Below are 8,404 nucleotides of genomic sequence, written 5' to 3' on the forward strand. Positions count from 1 at the left end.
TGCTCCAACCTAAACACAAGCAACTGGTACACCTAACAATTCAAGACTGTCTGCCTTGAGCATTGCGTGCATTTGAAAGATCTATCCGTATGGGATCAAGATGACAACGGAAACTCAGAAAATTTTATAGGAACCTGTGTTAGTCTGGGTAGACTAGAGAAACAAAATTCATAGACACTCATACTTTATAAGAGAGAGTTTTATATACAGGGTAAGTGTACCTGAGAGAGCATCTCAACCCAGGGCTGTCCAAGCTCCCAAGTCCAAGATTAGCCCATATGTCCGACACCAATGGACAAAGTCCTCCTCAGTCTCACAAAACACAAGCAATGATGCCGACTGCAGGAGGAAAGCTGAGTCAGTGAACATGTAAGCATCTCAGCACTGGCAGGGCTCTCCACATGGCTGATCCAGCACCCAGGGCTGCATGAGGTAGGTCCATGTGGGTTCTCCTCAGGGATTTCTCACGGGAAGTGAGCCTTGCCAGCTGAAGCAGGGAACTGGCTAAGGCAGCCGCACACTGGTCTGACCGTCAGAGAACAAGAGACAAGACAGGCAAGGCTCAGAGAGCCATTTATCTCTCTGCCCTTCAATTAATCCCACATGTTCATCGGCCAGGTTGGCACAATAAACCTTAACTATCACAGAACCTTAGAGAGCAGTGAATTTAAGTTAATGGAGAACAACAACTAGGAGAAGGGGGTGGGGTGAGAATGACTACCTGCTAATATGAAGTCACGCAGTCCCTCAGTCACTCCCTCCCTCCCTCACTGCCATTGAGTTGATTCTGACACACAGGGTGGCCCCCTCTGGGACATAGTAGACCTGCCCAGGTAGGTGGCTCAGGGTATCAATTTTTACAGGAGCAGAAAGCCTTATCTTTATCCTGTGGAGCGGCTGGTGGGTTTGAACCACTGACTATCTGGTTGGCATCCCAACGTATAGTCCACTGTGCCACCAGAGCTCCTTAATTGGAGGTCACAGAGGGGCTCCCGGAGATGCCCACAGACCCACCGTTTCATGAAAAGCAAACGGGACTTGCTGCTGGCGATTTGGAGTTTAGCTTCCAGCTCTTCTCTCATTTTTACAGTGTTATTGCAGACAGATCACTCGACGTCTCCAGATCGCAGTGTTTTCATGTACGATGTGAAAAAGGTGGCCTCAGATGTCCTCTGAGCAATCTTTATTTCTAACAGCCTGTCATCTATGTTTCTGAACAGTGGGCTCGGCGCCGCTACTTAGGGCTTATGTAGATGGGCCCAAGCTGTCCAGTCTGTGAGGTCAGAGAGCTCTGCTGACCCAAGTTGCCCAGCTCAGAGTTCCAGCTAACACAGTTCTCCAGTGGCCCTCCACCATTAGCCAAAGACCACGAGGCAGATTGGGAGAGGAGCCAGGGGGAGCAGGCTGAACACAAATTGTCTGGCTCTGCACTGAGCGGGTCTATATTTCTTTACCGACTCTCCCCAGTAAGTCAGGGTATTAAGCTTTTGGAAAAACTGGTAAACAAACCAACACATCGAGCCTGGGGAGCTCTTCACACAACAAAGAAATCACTGGCCCAGGATCCCAACAGGTTTCAAACAGAAGCCAAGCACCAAGGTGGCTGTGCTGGTTCCAGAGGTCTGATCCTTCCGTTACTGTGATCGGATAGCAATGCAGTCAACGAGAGGAGAGAGAGCCAGGAAAGCCAGGATGTCGGTTCAAGAACTGTGGGCAGGCCCGTGGAACTCACGCAGCTCCTATTCTTGACTGGATTTGGATTGCTGTTGTCAGATGCTATTGTGTTGGTCCCTGACTTGTCGTGACCCATGCACAAGGAAACAAAATACTGTCCCCCTCTGAACCATCCCCTTGATCTGTTGTGGATCAGACCATTGTGCCCCAAAGGGTTTTCGTGGATTGTTTTTCTGATGGAGATCACCAGACCTTGCTTCCTGGTGCCTTTTACTCTGCAAGTTCCCCTGATACCTGTGTAGTATCACAACATGCAAGCTTCCACTGACGGGTGGTGGGTGCTTAAGAGGTACAATCGGCCTGGGTGTCTGGCATGGAAAGGCAAGAACTCTACCACGTGATTACCAAGGCCCCCTCTTGGATGATAACAGGCCGCTTAACTCCTTAGTGGCTCTTCCCTTCTCTGTAAGGGTCACAGTGAGTGTTTGTTTCTACTGCTCCATCCCTCAAACCAAGGTGAACAGAAAAACGAGCTAGACAACACAAAGCTCCAGGCTCCTTTTGAGAAAGAAACCCAAAATGCAGTACCAGGTAAGCACAGTGTGTGTTGCTCTTACTTCCAGGGTTCAGGGTGGCGTCTCTCGGAAACCACAGAATGAGTTTCCAGACAGACATAACCACAAGTGTTGCTCTTGCCCTCCGAAGCAGAAATGAACTCTTTCCCTGCTGCTGTTTCAGCTGGCGGTGAATCCTACGGGGGACGGAATTGCAACCTTTCAAGGGTTATGAAGGGCCGTTTGCTCCCCAAGACCATCTGTAGCCAATCAACCCCAGAGTGAGCCAGCCTGCCCCAAAGTCAGACTTCACAATGCAATGGGCAACATCACAGGCCCTGCGACGGACGAGCACAATCGTGTAGGGCTCCCAGTTCACTGCGTAGACGGTCGGCGCTGAGACTCAGGAACACGGGTTTGGAGCAAGTCTGCTGTGTAGACCCTTCTCTCCTTTGTTCTTTTCCCAAGCAAACCCGGGCTTAGGTTTATTCTTAATGTTGAAAATCTACCCCCACCCCTTTTCTATACATGTCACCGGAGCCTTATTTATTCATTATCAAAGGGCCTTGCAAACATTCCCCAAATTCTAGGATCAGACTGTTTTAATGAGAAGAAAACACCACTACCACTACCTCCCTTTCTTGCTAAAGGCCTTGGCGTTTCTTTACAAAATAAATCAATGCACTCTCTCTAAACAAAGATAAGGTTTTACTTTCCGTAAGGGCTAAGGAAAGCACAAGATAGTAAAGTTTATTTAAGTGTTAGCAAATAGATGACAAAGGCATAATGCGTTCTGCCTTATTTAGTCCAGAAAGAGAATTACCAGACTCCGAGGGAGATTTAGAAAACTCACGGGAAGAAATATAATCTCTGCTTTGACAAGACCATCACTGCGTTCAAAGCCACTGCCTAGTCCTGCGTACTTCATGCATATAGAGGTTTTTTAAAAAATGCCATTCCATAAAATAAGCATTCTTTTGTAATTCATTAACTTTCAGTTTGGACACACAGAACAAATAGGGTACATTCTGATTTGTGCAAAAAAGTGGCGAAGAGGCTAAGTACTTCTTCGGTAAATGAGAAGGAAAAAGGAAATAGGAGCAGAGCTCATTCTCGATCTATGGATATTGACTACTGCAATAATAACATTTTATTTTTATTGCACCCTGGTACCATTTGCAATCTGGGTGTTTACAGCAAATGTAGTCTACTCAAACCAGAATTTAACATACATAAAAACCACCTGGGAAAAAAAATAATATACTCATTGCCGGGTAAAGTAAACACTCCTACAGGAGAAAGAGAGCCAGAGAGCGACGGAGCCCACTGCCCAGATCCAAGGACAAAACACATTCTTAAACAAACAAACAAACAAACAAAAAAACAGCTCCCCCTTCCACATTATAGAGACCCAAAACCCCAAGGCACGGAGTCAACTCTGACTCTTAGAGACCCTACAGGACCAAGCAGTCATGCTCCTTAGGCTTTCCCAGACTGTAAACCTTTGTGGGAGCAGCCAGCCACATCCACCCCCCCACACACACCATTGGAACAGCCAGTGGGTTTGAACCTTCAACCCTGTAATGACGACAGTGTAGTCCAATGGCTTACCCACCAAGTCGCCTGAGGCTTTTATATGCCTTCAGGACTCCTTATTCGTGAGATGATGGAGGCTAAGAGAAAGAGTGCGGGAAGGAGTAGAGGGAGTGGGACAAGAGACGGGAAGGCAGGCAGGCAGGCAGGCAAAGGCCTCCCACTCAACACATCTGAAGCGTCAGCGTCTGAAGCGCCCGTGGAGCACAGTCCTGTTCGGATGCACCTGGGGTCACCGTGAGGCAGGCGACTCCACAGCAGCGGATGGTTTTCATTTTTGGGGTCTGCCGTGAGATCTGTCATCCCCCGCTACAATCAAAAGGTAAATAGATAACTGATACAAGCCTGAGGCAATCCTGTATTTATTTTCAGATGTGACTTTGCCTCTGACGGTTTAAAACCTCTCCCTGCTCAGTTCCAGGCCTCTGAATATTTGGTGGTGGTTCCCAGAACTGGAGGTCTGACCCCAGCTCCTCCGGCCTCTTATATTTCACCTCTGGCTTATCTTATTCTTGGCTACTTTTGCACCAGGGGAACCCCCCAAACAACAACAAGAACCACCCCGACTTGCTCTGAGTGGGGGGGAGCCATCATAGTAAGCTTTTCCCTGACTAGGCGAGCATCTAGCACCTCCTCTGAGTTAGTGCACCCAGTGTCATCGCTTGGGAAGGTTCTCTCTGGTCACAGTGAATTTTTTTGTAAAAGCCGTTTCACTCGAACCTCGTTTTTCGTGATGGCTGACTTAAGAGAACAGCATGTGGCTGTGAAATTTTGGTTCCTGCCCGTGAAAAATGCCACAGAAACTGTTGTGATGTGGAACACAGCTTACAAGGACAGTGCTAGGGAAAAAAACCTCAAGTGTACAAGTGGTTTTCTCATTTCCAAAAAGGTGATATTGATGACAAACCTCGTTCTGGAAGTCTGTCGTGAACACCCCAAACAGACAAAAATATCGACTCTTGTAGTACATTTGGAATTCATTCCAGCAGGTCAGACTGTTAATCAAACTTTCTATTTAGAGGTTCTGAAAAGATTGTATAACAGTGTGGGACCAAAAAAGGCCTTATTTGTGGCAGACGCGAGACTGACTTTGCCACCATGACAATGCGCCAGCTCGCTCAGCCATCTCAGTGTGCCAGTTTTTGACAGAAAATATCATGCCTCTCTTGCTCCATGCACTTGACTCAGGTGGTCTTGCTCTGTGTAAATCTTCTTTCTGAGACTGAAGAGGAGGGAAGGAAAGGACAGCAATTAGACTATGCATAGAAGAGCTGAAGAAAACGAGGGAGGTGCTGTCAGCCATCCAAACAGGTGAGTTTGAAAAGTGTTTCTAAGAATGGAATTGCAGATTTGGCAAATGTATTAATTGTAACGGAGAGTACTTTGAAGGTGATGTTTTTTTTTTTAATTTAAATACCTAGCATTTGAAAAAAAATTCCCTTTTTTTGGTACCCCCTCATATACATTTCCATTTCAGAAATCGCCTGAAAGCCAGAATTCATGTGGCTGCCAATAGGCCAGTCTTACCACTGTGCTCATTAGAGAGAAGTCTGCAGCTCCAGTTATTGAGAAGCTCGTAGAAAAATTATGCCCTTTCTGCGAGTCTATCGAATCACTCAGTTACTGAGAGTGAAACACCAGAGAGGCGTCAGAGCCTAGGGATTGGGGGAAGGGGAGCAAGGAGCTAGAAGTTCTTAATGATGGTAGCCTAGATACCACCATGCCTGATGCTGAAACTAACCCTGGCCATTTAATTGTGTTACCAGTGGATTACATGTATTCTTGCAGAAAATGGATTCCTGGCAACCGAGGGGGTTATAACACCCAGACTCGTTCAGATGACTGATTGTACGGATGAATAGAAGAAGGGAAGACGAGAATGACAGGTCTCAACATTTGTGGGACCTAGGGGATTGTGTGCTCCAAATATAAGCCCACTTCTGGCGATGCTGAGCAAGCCTTGGAGTGTAACCCTAAGGCTGGCAGTTCAAGTCCACCAGATAGATACTCCTTGGGAGAAAGATGAGGCTATCTACTCCCGTAAAGATTTATAGCTGTAGGGTCTTTGTGACTCAGTGATAGAGTGCTAGTGAATTGTTTTTTGTTTTGTTTTTTTTGACACCACAGCTCATCCTTGGTCTGGCCCATACATCTCAAAGGAGCTGCAATCAGACCAGTTTTTGGAGATATGAAAGCAAGACTCAACCATTCTCCTAAATCCTCAATGCTGCCTTCTTAAATAGGTATGCACTGCTGACCACCTGCTCAGAAAAGATTCATGAATGCTTTAAAAATATATAGACTGTGGTAGTTATATAATCGTTTGTCAATTTGAGGGTGAAGGGGTAAAGTCTAGCCTGTCAATCAGGTCATAGCCAATGAGGCCTCTGTGTGGGCATGGCCCTCTCCTGAGGATTCTGGAACTCCTGTCTTCCTCCTTGGAGGCGGGAGACACTCTCGGCTGACTCCCTGGGAGATACTACAGCTGACAAGACACACTGAACTACACTAGCTGTACTAGAGCCTTGGAGCTGGAGAAGCCATGAGGAGACCCTTGCCAGCACTAAGATGCTTACACCGCCACTGGATGCACAAGACTTTCCATCCACTGGCCTGTGATCATCCCATATTTGGCATCATTGCATGCATTTCGTGAGTCTGAAGAGGAAATTATAGATTGGTATCAGACCTATGGGCCAATATTGGACTTAGGGACTTGATCTGGACTGGGCTGGGATGTTTTCTCAATATTCAATTGCTATTGTATATAAAGCTCTTTCTTAAACACATATGAGTGTCTGTAAGATTTGTTTCTCTAGTCCACCCAAACTAACACATAGACTATCCCTCAGTTCGATTTAAGAAAGAAAATGTGCTCCTACTTTTTGTCCGCATCGCCAGAACATTTTATACTCCTGCACACAAAATCCAACATCTGCTTATAAGTAAGCTGCCTGTATTTTCTTACATGAACGAAAAGACTGTTCCTGAGAAGGACAAAAAAAGGTTGTTGGTATTATACCCTTTTATAAGCTGGTGGTTCTATCTACTCGTTCGCACCCTGCATCTGAATAAGCAGGTGGGTTTAACCACCGTTCCACTGGGGGAGGCGGTGCTGGGCGGTAAGCCGGATGCATGCAAGATCCGAAGAGCTTCACGATGGTGCAGAACAAGGTTATCCACAGCTAACAAAAATAAATACTTGCTGTAGTTTCCACATTATTTCAAGATACACAAAATGGATTAAGGTCTGAGGGTCAGGTGGGAACGTTTTATAGAAATGAGAACCTACATTTAGATAAAAATATTAGTATAACTCTTTTACCCGTCTAACTAATGTTAGTAAGTAAAAAAATATATTAAGTGCTCACTTTGGCAGCACATATGCTAAAATTGGAACAAAACAGAGAAAATTAGCATGGCCTTTGTGAAAGGATGACACACAAATTCATGAAGCGTTCCACATTTTAAAAATATATGTGTATATTAAGCTTAGGTTTCTTTCCCCATCCCCCATTTCTGCTTTAGAAATTTGTCTTTCTATTTACACATAAAAAATTGTAGTATTAGAAGTAGTGGTTCTTCTATGTAATACTTCTTAAGTGTTGTCTAAAATTCAGTACAAATTTGCCCAAGTAAAAATTTAAATCTATTCATAGTAATGAATGCGATAGTTAAGAATGCAAAATAGTCTTAGTAATTCAAAACTAAGAAGGGGGAAAATCTCCTTTAGGGATAAATATTCCATATATGGTTTTAATTCAAAGGCAACCTATTTTTAGAAAATTAGAGGGGGGTGGGGGGAAGCTTGCCACTCTTTTGGACTTAAATGCTTACAACTGAGTATTTTTATTTAAATCAACTTTTTAATCTTATATTTTAAAAAAGTGTTTTGCCAATCCATATGCCATATTTAATAACTCTCATTTCACACTGTATAAAATAAGTAGCTGACAATGGGCACACAGGTACTGAGTAGAACGCTCAATTTTCATATGATGATATAGGTTTTCTCAACATGCATTTATGCCATTTTGGCTCTTTGACCTCTGCTTGGACACAGTGTACATTGGTTGGATTACCTGCTCTTGCAAACTCAGATGCATTCATCGGGCCCTTCAGAGACTCCCCCACATGGTGAATTTTAAACTTTCCAGTTTAAGGGAGCCTCTAAGAACATCAGTGTAGATCACAGTCAGGGTTCTTGTTTTGTTTGTCTGTTTATTTATTTTTATCTCTTTGCTTACAGAATAAAACACCATCCCTCTCCACCACTGAAGAACGAAGAGAATCCACTCTCCACCATTGCTCCCTTACCCACCAAATTATAAAAACAGACTAAAATTGCAAACAGCCAAAAATAAATCACCGTGTTCCTTCCATCTCAGCCACTACGGGAGCTGTCCTAGAGATGGCCTGGGATCACCCCTCACTGTCATGAGTCCATGCTGCCCACTGGGGCAGTGACATCATCTCCTGGCAACTAGAGGGAAGGGGCGGAGTCTAGCCTGTCAATCAGGTCGCAGCTTGATGACCTCATTTGGAGGCAGGAAGGCTATACATAGCTCACTGGAGGGCAGACC

At 45.0% G+C, this 8,404-nt stretch overlaps 1 non-coding gene across 1 annotated transcript; it reads left to right on the plus strand.

Annotated features, from left to right (window-relative positions):
* The first annotated feature begins 7,184 nt into the window (after positions 1-7,184).
* On the plus strand, positions 7,185-7,291 carry LOC115873114. Its single transcript, XR_004048236.1, has one exon. It is a non-coding gene; the product is annotated as a U6 spliceosomal RNA (small nuclear RNA).
* The last annotated feature ends 1,113 nt before the right edge of the window (positions 7,292-8,404 follow it).

Source organism: Echinops telfairi, unplaced genomic scaffold (assembly GCF_000313985.2).
Source record: "Echinops telfairi isolate 266 unplaced genomic scaffold, ASM31398v2 ScPeMD7_7461;HRSCAF=8499, whole genome shotgun sequence".
NCBI classification, from domain to species: Eukaryota; Metazoa; Chordata; class Mammalia; order Afrosoricida; family Tenrecidae; genus Echinops; species Echinops telfairi.